Consider the following 22,881-nt stretch of genomic DNA (forward strand, 5'->3'; position numbering starts at 1 on the left):
GATGTAATTACATATAGGTATTGTATGCATATATAGGTATTTTTAAAAATATAAGTACAATGTAAAAACATGTATGTATACAATAAATGCATTGTACCAAATGATTAATTTAATTGCAAGTACTTAGTAGTAAAAGTCACCTAATATAAAGTGGGACCAATACACCTATACAAATAATCCTGATATAGTAGTTTTTCACAAAGAAACTGTTAACATAAACAAAAAGTAAACACTCCAACCAAAAGTGCACTAACTAATCTAGTCTAGTCTGGCTGAATCATATTTTCTCAAATAGAGACCAGGTAATGCTAATGCTTCATTTACACAGTGAACATGACATAAAATATGACATATTGGCCATTATATATTTTTTTTCATATACAGTTCAGTTTCATTGTTTAACAGTTCTTTCTTATAATGTATTAGAGAATTGGTGCTCAATGCTGATGTTCACAGCACTGTCACAATAAAAGTCAGCTTCCAACATTCATCGGCATACACAGATAACGAAATCATATCAACTGATATATCTGCCTTTGGGATACATCAGCCAAGTCAAGTCATGCCACCTTTATTTATATAGCGAATTATAGAAAGCAGTTTATTTTAATGCAGCTTTACAGTGATACACATGAAAATTGTGATTCAGTGATTAAAATTAAATTGTGGTGTAAAGCAGTTCCAAAAACATAACAGTAAACAGTAATTTTTCAGAATGAGTTTATTTTGTTGATAAAGCAGCTCTGGAGAAGTGATGTCATCATTTAGCTCAGTTCAGTTCTCATCCAATAATATCTGTGCAGTCTTGTTAATAATATTTCCCAAATATTAAGTGTCCTAAACTAAGCCAGCCAAAAAGCAACAGTGGCAAGTAACCAAAACTCCATCAGAGACAGAAATGAAAAAAAAAGAAGAAAAAAAAAAAACTAGGGAGTAACCGGACTAATTTGGGGGGGGTCAGATCTCCTCTGGCCAGACAAACCAACATGGTGTGGTCTAATTCTTGAGTGAATGAAAGTCAGAGTTGTGAACTCATCTTTCTGTCAACACCTAGAAAGTATCCACTCATCATTTCATAAAGAAAGCAAGCAAAATAGGATAGGGGGTGATGATTACATATTGGCTTGGACAATTAAATGGACAGTATTTGCTATTTTAAAATTATCTGGTGATAACCATGCCTAATCGGCTTTAAAGGGGTCATGCAGTTTAAATTTTTTATGATTCTTGAGGATAGTTTTTAAATAGAGTTGCACAGATAAAACATTTTTCAGCTGATAACGATGGTCGATTACTCAGAATGACATGTATCCTGATACAGATGCTGATACAGATAGTTGGTTTTCTTAAGGAAAAAAAAATCTCTCCCAACTAAGGGCCAGATTTATTTAACCGGGAAAATTAGTGTTAGACCACAATTCCATAAAAGCGCTGAATATTCTGAGGGTGATTTACTAACAATTTACTAATTTACTAACAAGGGACACATTTAAGGAACACAGACGGAACATCCAATTTCCACAATGACCAGTGCAATCTACCAAGGGCAGTGCAAATTACGGCCTGCTTTAAAACATGCTGTTTTGGGCGTTAAATAATGCTGCAAATACCAGTGAATTAACCAGGACAAATTGTGTTGCGTTACTCCTTTAAATTCTCTCCTCCCATAAATTTACCCATTGGAAGGGTAACTCCTACAAATGCATATTCAATAAGGTGAGTCACAAAAATAACTGTGCATTAGTGCCTTTCAGCACTTATATCCCACAGAGTGTTTTTAGTAAATTCTGACAGTAGTGTTTTAATGCCAATTGAGGGACTTGTTGTCATGACTGTCACGATACGCTGCCAGAAGGAACGAAGGAGCCGTGGATAAACAAAACTGTCTTTTATTAAATCCAACACAAAGGGTAAATCCAAACTTGGAAGGGAAGGAAGACACACGTACACAACTGGTAGACTAGACAAAGGAGGAACGCACAGATTGGACCTAAATACATGACTTTGTATTAGGCAATTGGGAGGAACGCAGATGAATAGAATGACTAGTTAAGAGACAACGAGGACAGGAACAGGAATGACCAAATAAGGGCACATGAGGGAGAAACACACAACAAAGACAGTCCAATCCTGACAGACAGATTTATTCAAACATACAAAAATAATTAAATAATTTAAATAATTAACAGTAAATAAGCATCCCCTAATGCTTTTTACAGCTAACTAACCAACTGTGGACACTGGATAACTTTCCTGAGGTAAATGCAATTTTAAGTGTATATTATTAACGTCTTTAATTGAATTTTTTATTTTTTATTTTTTTATTTATTTTTTTTGGTTGAAATGCTGATTAAGCGATTTTATAAGACATGATACATTTTGGTAAGTTGTACTGTATCTTTCAGCACCACCTGATGTTCATTCATGTTTATTTTGAGCTATTGAACTACAATGGCTACAGCAACCTGTCACGCCACATTTAAGAGTGTCAAAACAGCATTTATTGTTTAAATTTAGTGATGAAATCTACAAAATTAGAAATCTAATAATTTCTTTAAACAGATCAATCCTAAAATCAACACAATAACCACTACATCCCCAAAACCAACACAAGAAACATTTTCTTCACGCAAGTTGCAGTCTGACATGCTCTTCTGCTGCCTTTTGATTGACAGTAAATAATCGGCCCTTATCATTGGTCACTGGCATTGGCCGATTGTGCAGATAATTGCTGTAACAGATTACTTGCCGATGCATTGGTGCATCCCTATTTAGAAATTTTGCAGAGTATTTTTTGCACCAAAACAGGTCCAATATTTGTGAAAATTATATTTTTCATCCGAATTTTTACTCTCTGTGAAAAACAGAGAAAGGAGCATTGCATCTTGAAGAAATTTAAGTATCATGCGTAGCTTGTCAGTGAACTATGGCTCTGTGTAGTAAACGCTGCTCCATCTGAAAGTAAGTGATGGAGATCTACTAATCACAGAACCGGCTTTACTGATAAGATGTGACAATAGCATTGGATTAATCGTGCAGCCCTACTAGTCAGCAGTGCTTTCATAAGTTTGTGGAATATTTTCAACCATTTTGTGTGCCCAATAAACCATTCAATCAGTTACCGCAGTTTTGCCTTGTACAAAAACAAAAAATAATTTATGACAGAAATGTCCATTTTGAATGCTCTTTTCTTTTCACAGGAATCAGGATCTCTTTTCAGTCGGAGGGATTGTCAAAACATCGCTTCTGGCAGATGCCTGACATTTCACAATCGAAAACAACAGTGCAGGTGGTCCCAAGCCATTCAATTAGTCGATGGAATGTGTCCCCTTTTGCTGCTGCACATGGAATGCATCCCGGTGCGTGTCTGCATTGTTTCCCTAAACAATCAAAAGAGGTTTCCTTTTTTCTGTGACTCTGCTCCCAGCAGACATTTTGATGACATAACACAGCCCATTCTCACGTATCCGTGCCCAAGTTTACCACATCCCCTGCTTTGTTGTGCTCGACAGGGGTCTCCAATCAGGCACAACAAAAACTCAGTAAAATAACAAAAGTAAAAACAATACAGAGATTTTCTCTTGAGAAGAACAGCATGCTGGATTCATTTTGTTTTTATGCTGAAAATTATGATAATGCTACAGACATTTTAGTGCCTGCGTATTTTACCGTTCATAACCAAACATATAACTAACATAATGTTATAATGAAACAATGTATACTATACCAACTTAGTAGAAAATAAAATCTGCTTAGTATCTCATAGGACTGGGTGATATGGGCAAAAAAAAAAAAAAAAAAATTATATATATATATTTCAGTATTTTTGGGTTTGCGATATACTGTATAAATCTCTGTATTTTCTATGGTTTTGTACTTGGATAAAAAAATAAAAATAAAAACTGTATTTGTTCTAAAAACTTTGTATTTCACACCCTGTTAAATATTGTCCAGTTAAACAGTGTTGACATTAAAGGCTATAAAAACATAAAGTGAATGTAATTATGTAGACTAAGTTAAATATTATGTGCCAAAAAGGATTAAAATCACATTACATTCTAACATTGTAACATTACAATCTAAAAACAAAAATAATGCAATTTAAAGCAGAAGGAAATGAAAATAAATAAAAACAAAAGCACAGACTAACTGTATTTGGCGATTTTGATTACCCCATTACAGTCGCTTTACTGTTAGAGCTATCATAAAAATACACTCACTTTTAGGTTCAAATATTTACACATGGCACATTTATTGTCCAACTACAAATATTTTAGCAAAATGAATATATTATATAGAATAGTCAGTGCTCCTGTTTGGCGTGCATAGCAAATCTATGAAGTTAAGAGGAGACTTTAATGCAGAAGGCTAATCCACTCCCGACTCCATGGAAATATTTCCATGATTTCTAACATTTACAGATGGAGAATATACCTGTGAAATGTAAGTTATGCACTGAGGAAAACACCTAGGGCTGCACGATTAATCAAAATTTAAAGGGGTCATATGATGTGATTTCAATTTTTCCTTTCTCTTTGGAGTGTTACAAGCTCTTGGTGCATAAAGAAGACCTGTAAAGTTGCAAAGACTAAAGTCTCAAATCCACGCCTACCCCCCAACCCCACCCCACCCCATGTCTACGTTACAATGTGGGAAGATTTGCATAACACAGCCCAAATGTTCACTCAAAGAAAGAAGGCATAACATTTATTCTCACTGTTGCCGCCGCCATGTTGTGGACACTGTGTGTTTCATGTGTGAAAGCGAAACTACTTTGTTTGGCCTTCCAAAAGATTCAGTTACTCCTAATATAACATTGAGTGAACTGCTAAAAGAGAACCGATGATGGAATGTGCATGAGCAGAAGAGCTGGACTGAGTCTCGTCCTGCTGGGAGATGACATTGCAGTGTTAAGGGGCATAACATTTCCGTCCCACGCTAAAGGTATATGGCCAATCACAATGCACTGGATAGCTGGCCAATCGGAGCATACCTCGCTTTTTTTAGAACAATGAGCTTTGTAAAAATCGATGCGTTTCAGAAAGGCAGGGCTTAGAGGAGAAACAATAATGTACATTATATGGAAAATGATGTGTGTTTTTAACCTTAAACTGCATAAACACACTGCATTACACCAAATACACAAAATAATGTTCTTTTTAGCAACGTCATATGACCCTTTTAACTGCAATACGTGATTAGGCAAAAGCTGGAATTTTTTTCTGCACAGCATTAAAGAGCGCAAGTAGCCTATCTGTCAGCAACACATATGTTTCAGAGCATCTCAAGCCACTTTAAACTACACGTATCTTTTGCGTTATTTTAAAGCCCTTAATATAAAGCATGTCTCATGTTTAGAACAAACTGGATTATGCACTTATGCACTACAGCAGCTTACTCTGTGACCCTACACCCTAATTTACATTATTGAAGACAAAAATCTGAATAAATAAAACTATTTACATAAAATATAATTATATATAATTGTATGTAATTATGATCGTTATATACTTCATTGTGTTTGGTCAATCAAGGCACTGGGCACAATTTAGCTTTTTACCAAAAAAATTCACAATTTTGAGACATGCTGAAGTTTGGTCTCGTACGCTATCACATACCTTGTCAGTGTTATGTGCTTGCTTAAAACTTTGTTGTGATAAACAGTAAAGTGTGTTCAATCGCTAGCAGAAGACAGTGTAAAGTAATACTCTTTGAGAGAAGCATTCAATCAGAGGAAGATAAAAGCAGATCGTAAGTGTATTTTTTTTCTTGTCTCATTAGTGTTTAGCGCAGTTGTCGTTGCTAGGAAACGCTTGTTTGTTTACTGTGTTGAGATGTGCTTAAGTTGCGTTTGGTCTCGAACTCTATTGCATACCTTGTCAGTGTTGTGCGCTTGCTTAGACCTTTGTTATGATAAACAGGAAAGTGTGTTCAGCTGAATTCAATTTCCGTTTTGTCTGGCGAGTATAAAAAAGGTTAGTTTCCCATGGCAGCAGTCGCGGCAGCCCTCCTCATGTAAAGACCGAAGAGTATAAAGACCATCGACTCTACTGTGCGACTTCACCAGGCAGGGACACCGGCAAGGGATATAAGTATCGCTTTTGATTCATCCTTTTTCCTACTACTTGTTTCACTTCTGTTTCAGTTTTTAAAACCTATTCTTACTATGCGTTTCCAGGTCCCTACTATCACTACCACTCTAACTATGCCTGCTAATAAACTACTTTCTTTTTCTATTGGTCTCTGGAATTGCCAGTCCTCTGTAAACAAAGCCGATTTTATTACTTCTTTTATTAGTCATTCAAAGCTAAATCTAATGGCCCTGACAGAGACCTGGATCAAACCAGAGGACACTGCTATACCTGCAGCACTCTCCAATAATTTCTCATTTTCCCACTCCCCCCGTTTGACTGGAAGAGGTGGAGGTACTGGTCAGCTTATCTCTAATAATTGGAAATTTAATCCTTTACCATCTTTGGGTATCAACAGCTCCTTTGAATCTCATTCAGTTACTATTACCTACTCTCTTAAAATCCATTTTGTAGTTGTTTATCAACCCCCAGGACCACTAGGAAACTTCTTGGATGAACTAGATGTGCTGCTCTCAAACTTTCCTGAGGATGGTATTCCCCTAGTTATGCTTAGAGACTTCAACATCCACCTAGATAAACCTCAGGCTACAGACTTCCACACTCTGCTTGCCTCTTTTGATCTCAGCCGAGTGTCAACTACTGCTACTCACAAATTAGGCAACCAATTGGACCTTATTTACACACGACACTGCTCCACTGATCATGTACTGGTTACTCCACTGCACACTTCGGATCACATTCCTCCTCACTCTTAACCTCAACATTGTCCCTGACACAATACATACCCCTCCACATGTCATCTTTCGACGTAACCTACAATCACTCTCACCCTCCCGGCTATCTGCTATGGTTTCATCTTCGCTTCCTTCCCCTAAATTGTTAGCATCTGTTGTTGCTAACACTGCCCCTCGGTTATCTGATGTTCTCCGCGAACATTGTTCTAAGCTCAGGGAGGCTGAAAGGGTGTGGCAAAATCCAAAAATCCTATTGACCTTAATGTGTATCAGTCACTCCTCTCTTCCTTTTCTGCTAATGTCTCCACTGCTAAAAGGACATACTACCGTAACAAAATTAACATTGTCTAACTCTCGCATGCTCTTTAAAACATTTTCCTTACTCCTTTGTCCTCCTCCTCCCCTTCCTGCATCAATTCTAATGGCTGACAACTTTGCCACGTTTTTCATTAATAAAATTAAAAACATTAGTGCACAGTTTTCCACACCACAATCTGTCAAGCACATCTTACCAGCAAACACACACTCATTCACATCCTTCATCTTTTCTAATCATCCTACTACTTGTCTGCTTGATCCTATTCCATCTTATCTCCTCCAAGCCATTTCTCCTGCAGTTGTACCTGCACTCACTCACATCATTAACATATCCCTTTACACTGGTATTTTTCCCTCAACATTTAGACAGGCTCGTATAACCCCACTACTTAAGAAACCACCCTTAACCCATCTCTTTTAAAGAACTACAGACCGGTTTCCCTTCTTTCTTTCATTTCAGAAACGCTTGAATGAGCTGTGTTCAACCAAGTCTCTCCCTTTCTTACACAGAACAACCTCCTTGACAGCAACCAGTCTGGTTTCAGAAGTGAACATTCAACCGAGACTGCCTTGCTCTCAGTGGTTGAAGCCCTAAGACTGGCAAGAACAGATTCCAAATCTTCAATACTTATCCCACTGGATCTGTCCGCTGCTTTTGACACAGTTAACCCCCTGGAGGCAACTAATGCGAATACGCATTTTGTGGTATATTCTCCTGATAAGACCGAAATCGTACAGATAAGAGCAATACATCAATCGAATCTGTAAAGGGTCTACTTTTATTTGTATACACACATAATAACAACAAAACTTTGTGCATTTATAAAATAAATAAAAGAAACAGAGTGTACTGTCTGCCCCCTTGGTTCTGCGTGATCTTCATTTAGAAATGCGTCATTAAAATGTACTCTTACTCAGCAAATACTCAACACAGAGACATGAGAGATAGATCTATAGAAAGCTTGTATCTACTTTTAAACTGAGTAAGTCTTATTGAAAACAAACATTCTGTCATAAAGTAATCCATATGAAAACAATGGGATGTCCAGTCTTTCACGTCTCCCTTCATTATATCTAATGCTACCATGCCCATGCGCCAAGCGCACTATTGATATAAAAATGGTTTACGTGAAGCTCGCGGCAGGTAAACACCCACATGACAGCAAACAAAGCAGCGAGACTGTACTTCACGTTTTATTAAATGTTACTGTTCGCTTCGCGCTGAGAGGAATAAGATTTGGATTACCTCAGAAAGAAGAATGAAGTGCCTTGACCCAGCAGAGATCATAAACATGAGTAAGTCTTTTTTATTATTAATCTACTTGTATTAGTTTTCATATAATTTGTACACATTTTACTTTAGATTTTTCCAAAATATAATTCCTGACTAAATGTATAATCAAGTGAAACATTATGAAGTTTCATTTACATCATCTCAATGTTTCACAATGCTAGGATTTTTTTTTTTTTATGTTCTAACATACAGTATAACATAGACAGCAATAAGATATAAAATATAAGGTATGTGCCAGGTATGTGATGTTAATTTATATATTTCAACATAACACAATGCCAGTCAAAACTTTTGAACAGAAAGATTTTAAATTTTTTTGTAAAGAATTCTCTTCTGCAGACCAAGCCTGCATTTATTTGATCCAAATGCTATTTGCTAAAGCAGTAATATTGTGAAATATTTTTACTATTTTAAATAACTACTTTCTATTTGAATATATTTTAAAATTTAATTTATTCCTTTGATCAAACTAAATTTTCAGTATCATTACTCCAGTCTTACTTCAAGTGTAACAATATACACTATACCATTCAAAAGCTTGGAGTCAGTATATATAGAAATTAAAACTTATTTAGCACACAAGTGATGATAAATACAATAATCATGTTACAAAGATGCTGTTCTTTCAATTAAAAAAAAAAAAAAAATGTTTTTTTGAGTAGCAAATCAGAATATTAGAATGATCTCTGAAGGATCGTGTGACTGCAGTAACAATGCTAAAAATTCAGCTTTGAAAGTCAGCTTTAATTGTTCCTAATAAACTGTTTAACTGCACTCGCAAGTGAATCTCAAGTTATTTTGTGGGATAATTAAAGATATTCTAAATAAACTACAAACATAAAAATATATACATTTATTTTGTCCTCATATTCTTTATTGTAACTCTTCCCTCTTGGTCACATACCTGACTGAAAGGCTCATTATGCAGCTCATTATGTGGGCCTTCGTCTTCTCAGGTGTGAATCACTCAAATATCCATGGTCAATCACGCCTAAGGGGGTTTTGGGGGCCTTGTGAAGTTTTGACATACCCTGATTTTTGTGCTTTTTTTAGTTGCTTATAAACATATACATGGCTAAAGTCTGAAAACACTATATTCAGTACAAACTGAGGCTACAATAATATGTAAATAGCATGTATGTACATGTGTTACCGTTTTGCTGGTGTGTAATGAAGGCGCACGAGGAAGACGATATAAAATCTTTCTTTTAATGATCGCGGAGGAATAAGGGCACATCCAACATAAACTTAACTCACATCAGGATACAACAATACTACATTAATCATGGACGAGGAAGAACTAAACAGACAGGGTATTTAAGCACACAGGAGGTAATCAGGGAAATGGAGACAGGTGGGGATTAATCAATTAACAAAACTAGAACAGGAAAAAGACCAAATAAGGAAACTGAAAGTCACTGAATGTAACAATTCGCCCCCTCCCGGAACGGTGTGTCCTCGCACTGCAAGAGGAATACCAGCGGAGGGAGGGTGGGGGTTCTGGAGGCGGGCATGGGGCAGGCAAGGGGCAGGCGAAGAGGGAGCAAGGAGCTAGGAACCAGGGTGGAGTGGAAGGAGGGAGGAGCCAGGGAGGAGCCCAGAGCAGGAGGAGCCAGATGGTGCTCCAGAGACCAGCCAGGATGGAGATCCATGGTGGAGTCGACGGCAGGAGGAGCCATGGTGGAGGAGCCGACGACACCAGGGGGCCGACAGACGGAGACAGCGCCGGTGGGTGAGGAGCCCAAGATGGAGCAGAGCAGCCGCAGAGCCAGGGTGAAGCCAAGGATCTGGAGGGCCAAGGCGGAGCAGAAGGCTCAGGCGACCAAGGCGGAGGCGGGGCCCTGGCAGACCACTGCAGAGCCGGAGTGACTGAGGATGGAGGCGGAACCAGAGGGAAGGAGGAGCCTGACAGAGCCGGAGGGATGGAGTGATGAGGCGAAGCCAGAGGAATGAAGTCCAGAGGCGGCGGATGGTCGACGACTGACCAAGGTGGAGCCGGAGGGACGAGGGAGCTTGGTGGAGCAGGTGGGATGCCGGGCCACGGCGGAGACGAGGGAGCTAAGAGCCAAGGCGGAGCCGCTGGGTCGAAGGACCGAGGAGGAGACCAGGGCTCGGAGGCTGGAGGCGGAGACAGGGAATCCACACGCCAAGGCGAAGCTGGGGACTGGAAGTCCTGTGGCGAACCATCGCGCCCAGATGGCGCGGACTGAGGGTGAGCTGCGGGACTGACTGGCACCAGCAGAGATGAGGTCAAGGAACTGGCTGGTCTAGGAGGAGATGAGAGAGGGAGGATGGGAGGGAACACAGGAGGATCAGGGCTGGACGGAACCAGCGGAAGAGGAGCAGAGGAACTTTCCTCCACGCCCTCGATCTCCACCAGTAGTTCCACGACGCACGGTGTTGCCGGCTCACACACCTGGTCTGTCGCGCTCTCAAGTTCCTGCTCCCTGTCGGTGATTGGCTCGGGCTCTGCGGCTGCGGTGGGCTCTAGCTCCATGCGGCGGGATGGCGACTGGCTGGTCTCTGGTTCGGGAGTGGGACTGGAGATATCCTCTTCGGCAGTGCAGATGGTAAATGGGGATCCATTTTTCTCCAGCACCCACTCCACGAAAGCGGCGAAATCCTCTCTGGGACCGTTCGCTGGTAGGCGTGCCTTACACCGCTCGCTCAGGCCGGTGTAGTAGAAATTAGAGAGCGAGCGGTCGGGGAAGTGGGTAAGGCACGCCAGATCGAGAAAGTCCCTAGTATGGTCCTTCAGCGAACGGTCCAGTTGCTCCAGGCACAGGAGTTGGACTGCTGGGATTGCCATTCCGAGAGGGGGGAAAACAAAAAAAACAAAATGAAAGAAAAACGCCGCTAAACTGTTGGGTCCGTGATTCTGTTACCGTTTTGCTGGTGTGTAATGAAGGCGCACGAGGAAGACGATATACAATGGGTTTCTTTTAATGATCGCGGAGGAACAAGGGCACATCCAACATAAACTTAACTCACATCAGGATACAACAATACTACATTAATCACGGACGAGGAAGAACTAAACAGACAGGGTATTTAAGCACACAGGAGGTAATCACGGAAATGGAGACAGGTGGGGATTAATTAACAAAACTAGAACAGGAAAAAGACCAAATAAGGAAACTGAAAGTCACAGAATGTAACAATATGATTGTGTTTTTGAGAAAAACTACAATTTTGAAGTCACTGAAATAAGGTCATAAAACACATACAGAACATTTGTTCACAAGACTATCAAACCTGGATCTTGTAGCCTAGAATTTTTGCTTCAAAATGATGTGAAAATCCTCTTGTTTACTCGCTCACAGAAAACAATAGTATGATTTAAATTTTCTAAGACACTTTTTGTTTCAAAAGGGCATATGCAACTAGGCGTGATTGACCATGAATATTAGTGTGATTCACACCTGAGAAGACAAAGGCCCGCATAATGAAAGAATGTGAGGACAAAAATAAAATGTTTCTTTTTTTATGTTTGTAATTTATTTAGAATATATTTAATTTTCCCACAAAATATCATGAGATTCACTTGCGAGTGCAGTTAAACAGTTAATTAGGAACAATCAAAGCTGACTTTCAAAGCTGAATTTTTAGCATCATTACTCCAGTCACACGATCCTTCAGAAATCATTCTAATATTCTGATTTGTTACTCAAAAAAACATTTATTACTATTATTATTATTATTATTAATGTTGAAAAGAAATTAGAAGATTTTTTTCAGATTTTTTTGATGAATTGAAAGAACAGCATCGTTTGTAACATGATTATTGTATTTATCATTACTTGTGTTTAATAAAAGTTTTAATTTCTATATATACTGACTCCAAGCTTTTGAATGGTATAGTAAGACATATTTCCAAAATGTATATTGTTTATGTGCTCTGAAGGACATGATTTTTTGAAGAGACTTTGAAGAGATGGGAGTGTGTGCCTCGCTTGTTCTTAGCTGTGTTCCAGGTTCCTGAGTGGGCTGCTTATTTGCATTGGCTCGCTTTGCAACAGGTTCATTTGCACTGTTATCCTTTATCTGAAATAAAAAAGCAAGCATGCTGTTTACACAAATAAACTGCATTATTAACATTATTGTGATGGTCACTGATACCAGTAGTAATTTATAGGAAAAAAAGAACACAATTACCACATAGCACATTTATTATCAGTGATATTTGCAGCTTACTTGATACATTTATACCTCAGATGATTGCCAACACCAATGACGGGCTATAACACATTCAAAATATTTACACCAGAGCAGATATTCATGAACAGAAGCTTAGTTACATTCTTAAAAACACAAGCATGCTTTGTATGTGGGCCTATGAAATATATGTGGCTCTAAAAAAAAAAAAAAAAAGAAAGAAAAAAAATCCTGACATCGTGAAACATTGAGATGATGTAAATTAAACTTCGTAATGTTTCACTTGATTATAAATTTAGTCAGGAATTATAGTTTGGAAAAAGTCTAACTAGTAAAATGTGTACAAGTTACATGAAAACTAATACAAGTAGATTAATAATATAAAAGACTTACTCATGTTTATGATCTCTGCTGGATCAAGCCGCTTTATTCTTTTTTCTGAGGTAATCCAAATCTTAACCCTCTCAGCGCGTCTTCTTGAGGTGAATTATGTCTTATTCCTCTAAGCGAACAGTAACATTTAAAAAACGTGAAGTACAGTCTCACTGCTTTGTTTGCTTTGAAGTGGGCGGTTACCCACCACTAGTGTTGTCACGGTACCAAAATTTCAGTATTCGGTACCGATACCAGTGAAAATCCACGGTTCTCGGTACCAATTCCGGTACCAAAGCAAAACACAAAAATATGCTAATTAAAAAAAAAAAAAAAAAAAATTCCATCACTTAAACACAAATGCAAATAATTATACTTATTTACAATTGTGTTTAAAGTTTTTCTACAAGTAATATAATTATGAAAAACATTAAAAAAGTTTCACCCAAATTTAATTTGTCTTTTAATTAATGAAATTTAAAAACATTTTATTGTTTGTTAAATAAAGGGGATTTGCTATTCAAATTAAAACATGGGAGAAATAGTTTGTGATTTATTTCTTAAAAAAAAAAGGTGTATACATTTTCAACAGTAGTAGCAGTATCACATACATTCTACTAAATAATAATAATATTTCTAGCACAATGCCTATATGTAAAAATGAACTTTTATTTTTACGGGTTTTGGCAAGTTCATTTTCTGCCAGCAGGAGGCGCTTTAAGAGCGGGAGAGATAGAGGTTTCTCCGGTAACAGCTTTAAAGCAGTGCTGTGCTCACAAACGCTGCCTTATCAAGCATTACATGCAAAATGAAATGAAAATGAAATAGAAAATTTTCTAAATACAGTCGGTTTCCTTCTGAAATACAGTGATATAAAAACACCCGCATCGGTTTTTGATTTGGAAACGTGCAGTGCTCATGTTTATTCAATGAAGTCAAAGCCTTTTGAAAAATCTATTTGTGGCGGTCAGTTTTGATATTGTGGCGGTCGCAACAAATAAATCAATGTGTGGGAAACCCTGGGTTGTTGTGAATACCTTTAAATAGACACTGGTTTTACTCAAATGAAACAGTAAGATGCTTGTGAAGTGAAGTGATGTTGTTTATGTATTTATGTCCTCTTTGAGACGGCAGATGCTCACGCGCTTCAGTCTATGTAGTAAACAAACCCGCACGTCTCTGCCATTCATTCATTCACACAGAGATGCACAGAACATGCAAGATTCATATTTCAACCAACTTTTGTGGCTTAACATTTACAGATACTGGTCCATATGGAGATTTGATTTGATTAATTTATGCTAACTTTGACAAATTCCATGACTGTCCATATTAAAATGTAAGTTTCATTTTCATGACTGGATTTTGAGATTCCGTCCATGTTTTCTGCTTCGCGGAAATCATAGCGCTGTATGCGTCAAGAACCGGGTTGACCGGGTACTCGGTACCACCTGTACTTAAAGAAACCTGGTACCGTGACATTTTCATTTTTTTAGTACCGACTTGGTACCGAAGTACCGGGTCTTTTGACAAAACTACCCACCACAAGCTTCACGTGGATGATTGTAATATCAATAGCGCGTTCAGCGCGTGGGCATGGTCGCATTAATGAAGGGAGACGTGAAAGACTGGACATTGTGTTGTTTTCATATGGATTACTTTATCACAGTATATTTGTTTTCGATAAGTAGACGTGTCAAGCTTTCTATAGATCTATCTTCTCATGTCTCTTTGTTGAGTATTTGCTGAGTTACAGTTCATTTTAATGACACATTTCCAAATGATCACACAGAACCAAGGCGGCAGGCAGCGCACTCTGTTTGTTTTCTTTATTTTATAAATGCACAAAGAATTGTTATTATGTATTTATACAAATAAAAGTAGGCCCTTTACAGATTCGATTGTTAAATCTCATTAGTCAACCCCAGAGGGTTTTAATATGGTGGATGGAGGAGCACTGCACACAAGGCTATGACACGACATTTTTCTTTTTTTCTGACCACATACACAGTACATTCCACAAGTGACTACATACCAACATAAACCACAGCTTAAAAATCCAAATAAAAAATTAAGGTTCATGTTGACCTGGACAACTTCCTGTCCAAAATGCTCTTTATATTCTTATTAGCAACACCTAACAACAAATAAAGTGAATTGAGGTTGCAACCTATATTAAATATAAGACTTAGTCTCCTACAGAGTTGTACCCAATAAGCATAAACATGTACAAATTTAAGTGCAGTGAACAAAGTCACCCTCTTCTATTTTGCTCTTTAAACAAAATGAAGAAAAAATGTGATTAAATACATGCCTGCGTAATGGAGTAATTTTGGACAGGCCTTTCATTCTATTACAACTTTATATATTGTCAACATACTGCCAAATTTGTGTCCATGTATCTACATTGATTGACAGCCCCAAATCTTGCTCCCAAATAGCTAGGGTTGCCTCGTTATTGACTTTTGTTCCTTTCAAAAGAGCTTCATAACATCGCTTTATTAGTGACCTCTTATATTTTATCCAGGAACACTTGCTTTTTTGGAGTGGGGCAAGATGAAAATCCAGGGATGGTATGTATCTGCACAAATCTCCTTATTTGTAAATACCTGAAGAAGTTATTTTAGGGTAACTTAAATTTAGCCCTTAACTGTTCAAATGATAACAACACCTTTTCAAATGGATCTTTTATAGTGGTTATACCAACGTCTTTCCAAAATGTGAAACCACTGTCCATTATTCCAGGCTGAAAATCCAAATTTACTCTTATTGGAGTAATAGGCGACAAAATGTAATGTTGAGAACATGTTGAGCACAGTCTGGAGGAGAATGCCCTCTTGTGGAGCTCATGGGCACTCCAGCTGGTGATTGTAAAACAAAGTTTTGGCTTTCCCTTCCCAATTTCTGATTTATTTTCACACATGTAATATGTTACTAATAATGCTGTTCTTCCCTAGACCAGAAATCTTTTATAATATAACAAGAACTGGAGACAGGCCAGAGGGACCATCACCCAAGTTAAATGATTCAATGTCTAACGAAGCTTAATCTGAATAATTTTTCACTCATGGGAAACTGGGAAGCTAGCTGGTACAGCCTAACAACTGGAACCACAAGATCTCCTTTATTTCTGGGAAGTTGCATTTTAGTAAATTTCAATCTTGGATTCCCCCAGTTCTAGATAAAAAGCTGAACCAGCCATTATTATGTTTAATTAATGCAACTTAGGAGAATTGGGATCATCTGAAATAAGTACAAAAATTGAGGCAAGACTATCATCTTGATCAGAGCTATCCTTCCTAACATAGACAATGGCAAGGGAGTCCAATCTGTCAAAATCCTCAAGCACCAATTGTAAAAGAAGACCATTTAAAAGGAAAAGAAACTGGGGGGAGGGGGTTCAAGGGGGCATTGCCTCTGATTTAGAAAAGTTAATTTTATATCCTGAAACCTCGCTAAACTGTTCAGTAATCAAAGGAAGACTCTTCTGGTTGAGTAACAAACAAAAGGATCCGCATACTGAGCAATTTTATGTTGTTTACCATTAACCAAAATGTCAGAAATATGCGGATAATATTACATCTCACAGCCTTTGCTAGAGGTTCGATAACCATAGCAAAAAGAATGGGTAACAAGGGGCAGCCCTGCCCAGTGCCCCTTCCTAAGTTAAAACTCTCAAACGCCTACCATTTGTAATAACTGGTGCTACTGGACTATCATACGTGACCCTCTCTGTAAAAACCCAGCTAAAGTCTATTTTTTTTTTTTTTTTTTTTTGTGATTTACTGTTTTCTACATAAAATTCATAAGGTAAAAAACATTCTGTGAAAATGTAACCTTTATATCTTTAATATTAACTGAATAAGGCAATGTCAAAGGTTGAAATTATAGTGAAATAAATGGTTGAAATTAATCTTTGATGCTTGTTATCTCATAATTAGATTTTTAGACTTTAGCCTGGATTTCACAGAGAGGTCACATTATCTTTTTCAGCATCTAAAGAAATAATCATACTATTAAGATTTTGATATTGCGATAACCAGTGTTGGGCAAGTTCTCTGAAAATGTAATCAAATTACTGATTACTGATTACTTTTTGAAAGTAATCGCGTTACTGTTCTGATTACTTTATTTTAAAAGTAATAACTAGTCAGTTACTTTTTTCTCCATGAAATTTATGAAATGCCAACATATAAGCTCTTGATAAATATTTGTTATTAAAGCATAAACATTCACAGAACACTGTTATTTTTAACTCAAGCAAGCGGCTGCTGCATGCATGGTTTGGCATGGCAGAATGCCAGCAAAGAGCATTGCATATATAATCTCTAAAGACATCTCAGTTCATCGCAATCTCACAAATCTCTTTTATAACACAATAAATATATGCATAATGAATCTTTCATAATGTCTACAATTCCTGTGTTAGAATGAGAGGATTCGTGAGCACGCAAATTTCAGCACTGCATTGCTGAAAGCTGCAAACACTTGTTATAGCCTAAATTGAAACTCTGCATACGCTTGCACCTGCTAATCGTTTATATTTTATATTAGTTCACGTGGCTTTTGTGCAATAGATGAATAACAATTTATTTGTTTTTGATATTTTATGTTTGGATATTTCTATTTTGCGGGAGTCCAATGAATAACTTTATTCTCCCGCATTCCGCACACACATGAGTCTCTGCACTCGCCTATCAAGTCTTGTCACGTGCTGCACACTCTGTTGTGTCGGGTCTCGTGGAAGCAGGTCTCTAATACACTGGCACTTGACTCGACGGTGCGTGTGCTACATCCTTTTTACAACCTCTAGATTATAAAACACTGCAATCTGTCAGCAATGTAATGCATCAGTAACGTATAGAGACCTCGGCTTGTAACTATACTCAAATTATATACTCTAATTATATAATATACTCTCTTTATAAACATTATGAACTCTATTGGGGTTAGACAACACGTCTCAGAACCTACTCATTGTCAAAATCATACTCTAGAATACTGTCGCATGGAATTGATGCTGATGGTGTTGAAATTATGCAGCCAAGCAATGATATCTCAGATCATTATTTAGTTTTGTGCAAACTTCATATAGCTAAAACTGTAAATTCAACTTCTTGTTACAAGTATGGTAGAACAAACCTAACCCCAGGTATTTATTCAATACAGTGGCTAAATTAATGAAAAATAAAGCATCAACAAGTGTTGACATTTCCCAACAGCACAGCAGTAATGACTTTATGAACTACTTCTAAGATCGATACTATTAGAGATAAAATTGTAACCATGCAGCCGTCAGCTACAGTATCGCATCAGACAGTGCACTATAGATCCCCTGAGGAACAGTTCCACTCATTCTCTACTATAGGAGAGGAAGAATTGTATAAACTTGCTAAATCATCTAAACCAACAACATGTATGTTAGACCCTATCCCATCCAAGCTCCTAAAAGAGGTGCTTCCAGGAGTCATAGATCCTCTTCTGACTATTATTAATTCCTCATTGTCATTAGGATATGTCCCCAAAACCTTCAAACTGGCTGCTATTAAGCCTCTCATTAAAAAAACATAACTTGACCCCAAAAAAACTAGTTAATTACAGACCGATCTCGAATCTCCCTTTTCTGTCCAAGATACTAGAAAAGGTAGTATCCTCACAATTATATTCCTTATTAGAAAAAAAAATGGTATCTGTGAGGATTTCCAGTCAGGATTTAGACCATATCATAGTACTGAGACTGCTCTAATTAGAGTTACAAATTACCCGCTCTTATCATCTGATCGTGGTTGTATCTCTCTATTAGTGCTATTGGATCTTAGCGCTGCGTTCGACAAAGAAAACTTTGTTTGTATTAATGGAAGTGCATTAGCATGGTTTAAATCGTACCTATATGACCACCATCAATTTGTAGCAGTGAATGAAGAGGTATCATATCGATCACAAGTGCAGTATGGAGTGCCTCAAGGCTCAGTACTAGGGCCATTACTCTTCATGCTTTACATGTTACCCTTGGGAGATATCATCAGGAAACATGGTGTAAGCTTTCACTGTTATGCTGATGATACTCAGCTCTATATTTCTTCATGGCCCGGCGAAACATACCAATTTAGAAAAAAGTGGAAAAGAGAAAGATCACTCACTGTTCATGATGCACAAACTATTGGAAGAAAATCCTCAATATTGATTTGGGGGTTTATATGAAGCTGACTGTCTTCTGAAAAGTTTACGTGGTATTTTCTTTTCATCTCGTCTCTGTATAATTCATATTAAAACAGTGTTTCAGCCACTGATCTATATATTCTGATCTATATATAGATCAGTGGTTTCACCGCAGCACAGCTTTGTTTACAGCATTAACCAAGGAAATGCTGTATCTGCTCTGTATCTGGTGTTCCAGAGGTGTCTCCTGCTGTCAGAGAGTGGATATGCATCTCATTCAGAGCTTCTGCTGTTTGTTTCATTCAGGCATGTAGTATAATTTCACAAAGCTTGTCAGAACATTCTGTTTTTGCTTCAAATTGGGTTACTATTAAATCTAATTATGTGTATGATTATTATTATATAACTAAATGATATGAAATGATATAAATTATATGTATATGAATTATATAACTAAAATTAAATAACCGTAATTACATATTTAGGTTAAATAAAGATGTCAGTTTTTATTTTTTCTTTTTAGGAAACAAATCAAAGAAAAAATTAACTAATTCTACTGTTTCTAATATTCTGTATGTTGCTCAAAAACAAAATATATTGTGTCCATCATAAAAAACGATTTTTTTTACCCTGTCATTTAAAAATAACACATTTCAGAGCTGTAACAACAATTACCGTGATACCGTGAAACCGTGATATTTTTGCTTAAGATTATCATACCGTCAAAATCTCATACCAGCCCATGCCTAATTGACACACTGTTTTCCTAATTAATGTTGTTCAGTTGCTTTGACACAATCTGTTTTGTATAAAGCGCTATATAAATAAAGGTGACTTGACTTGACTTGACTTAATTACTATTTTGAAAATTATAATGCGTTAAATTACTAAATTACTTAGTAAGTAATGTGTTACTGCCCAACACTGACGATAACTGAATAATATTAAGTAATCTTCGCATATTGTCACTAGAGAAACCTCCATGAACGAACCCAGTTTAAAATCAGTATTAATAAGGCTAATAGGCTAATAAAAAATCCAAACTTTTGACTGGTACTGCATAAATATATATATATATATATATATATATATATATATATATATATATATATATATATATATATATATATATATATATATATATATATATATATATATACACACACATAAACACATTTTTTTTGCAATGATAACTAAAATGTGGTGATTACACAATTAAAATGATTTGACAAACATAGCCCTATGTAGTGGAGGCAGCGTATTTAACAATTTAGCAATAAACTTTATTATTCAAAATGAGTCCGACATAAGTGCACTTAACAGTAAACTTCACTTCACTTTATATATTTTTTATATTATAAATAACACAAATAGAACAATATATATATAACTTGAATTAAGAAATTAAACAAGGTAACTGTGTAGGGCAAGCAAGCTACTGCCAAACCAACAGGGGCAGGTTTGTGCAGGAAGCACAGCATTTCCAAATGTAAACATCTAAAATAAATAAATAAAAATAATTATTAATATTTTTTTTTCACAAACTGAAAAAAAGCAGAGAATGTGGCAATAACAACGGACGGGTGGACTTTGCGGGCTTGTCAGAGCTATATTACAGTCACTGCGCATGTTATTACAGCGGAGTGGGAAATGAAAAGTTTTGTGCTTCAGACTCGCCCACTTTTTGAGTCACACACTGGAACTAACATAGCCGGAGTTTTAAAAGCGGCTATACAAGAGTGGGGGCTTGAAAAGGCTCCTCATAGTACTGCTGTTGTTACTGACAACGCACGCAACATGGAGGTGGCAGTGAGAGAAGCCGGGTTGTCACCGCATATTAAGTGTTTCGCGCACACATTGAATCTCGCGTCGCAAGCAGGTTTAAATGTTTCTCGCGTCAGTCGCCTGCTTGGTCACGTGAGAAAAGTCGTGGCTTTCTTTCACCGCAGTGCCACAGCAACAGCTGTGCTCGCTGAAAAGCAAAAGATGCTTGAGATTGCATCACATAAGCTTATCATGGATGTTGTAACACGTTGGAACAGCTCCATGGATATGCTGGAATGCTATCTCGAGCAACAAGCGGCTATAACTGCATCTCTCTTGAGCACAGAGGTGCGCAAAAATGCCCGTCAACTTGATACTCTGGATAGCAACGACATCACTGATGCAGAAGAAATAGTAACCCTTCTTAAACCTTTAAAAAAAGCCACCAGTGTTCTGTCTGATGAAAAGAGCACCACCCTGTCACTCATTGTGCCCTTGAAATCCATGATCGAGCAGAGCATGACACTGGATGAGAAGGACTCCACAACTATAGCTAACATGAAAGCAGCCATCCTGCAAAACATCTCAGGCAGATACTCAGAAGTACACAATTATCTGCTAGAGAGCACTGCACTAGACCCCAGATTTCGATCGTTGCCCCATCTGCTCCCTGAACAACGTGAAGAGGTTTTCCACAGGTTGATGGACAAATCAAACCAGTTACAGCAGGTATGTCTCTGCATTACTAATTATTTGAGAATCTGTATTTGCATTTCCATGTTTTGGTTAGCCTTCTTTGTGATGTGGGTGTGTGTGGGTTTGTGTGTGTGTGTGTGTAACTATGCAACTATGCTATACCTCCCCACTCCTTAATAGTGTGTTTAAATATTTTTTAAGGCTGGCACTGTGGAGCGAGCAGATAAGAGGGAGGGAGGTGCCAGTGATGGAGATCCCACTGATGCAGCAGAGAAGAGAGAGATAACACAGAGAGTTGAGCAAGAGCAGCCACCACCTAGCAAAAAGACAGCACTGGAAGATCTCCTTGGTGCAACATTTGCTAAACCAACAGTCTCTCAGTCTAAATGTAGGATAGAAGTAGAGATTGAAATGTACAAAAAAGACACTTCTATTCCCCTCACTAGCTGTCCACTGAAATGGTGGAAAGAAAATGCTCAAGCGTACCCACTTCTTTCCTCTCTTTCCAAGGCTTACCTAACAGTTCCAGCAACTTCCGTTCCCAGTGAATGTGTTTTTTCTACAGCAGGGGATATTGTGAAGTCCCAGCTTCTGCCAGAAAATGTAGATATGCTGGTTTTTCTGCAAAAAAACCTGTAGGTAAACTAAACAAACCCTAGTGTCTATGTTTAAACTTATTTGAACAGAACACCATTGAATCTTTTTTTTTAATACTGCTTTCAGAAGTTCTGTCTTAGGTTTCTTAATTCTAAGTTCATGTTAAATAAAAAAAATTAAACAAATCAGTATCGAGATACATACCGTATCGTGACCCAAGCATATCGTTACACCCCTATCCACTGTGTAAATGCCCGTAAGCTTCAGCCTCCCACTATTAAAGCAACTATAGCAGGAATCCAGTTCCATCTTGGTTGCCTAGACCATAGAAGCATCAGCCTCTTCAATCATCCTTCCATCTCCCTGCTCATCAAAGGAATCTCAAAGGCTCATCCAGGGAAGAAAGATAAACGTTTACCTCTAACCCTTCCACTGTTACATAAATTATTGAAACGTCTCAGACTCGGGGTCTTCGGGACTTATTCAGACGTCCTTCTAGACTCAGTCCTGCTCACAGCTTTCTATGGTTTCTTGAGGTGTGGGGAATTTACTTTGATCCTAATCATGATCTCACCATTTCTGACATTTTACTTGATAGCCACCAATTTACCCTTATGCTTAAGCACTCCAAGACTGTTAAATCTGATAAAGGTGTCCCTATTATTATATCAAGTATTAATTCTGTCTTTTGTCCTCTCCT

At 37.6% G+C, this 22,881-nt stretch overlaps 1 protein-coding gene across 9 annotated transcripts in view; it reads right to left on the minus strand.

The window, feature by feature from the left end:
* Positions 1-22,881, minus strand: part of limch1b (LIM and calponin homology domains 1b) — a 235,788-nt gene that overhangs the window by 188,817 nt on the left and 24,090 nt on the right. The window lies entirely within an intron of this gene.

The sequence above is a fragment of the Cyprinus carpio genome, chromosome B14 (assembly GCF_018340385.1).
Source record: "Cyprinus carpio isolate SPL01 chromosome B14, ASM1834038v1, whole genome shotgun sequence".
In the NCBI taxonomy this organism is placed as follows: domain Eukaryota; kingdom Metazoa; phylum Chordata; class Actinopteri; order Cypriniformes; family Cyprinidae; genus Cyprinus; species Cyprinus carpio.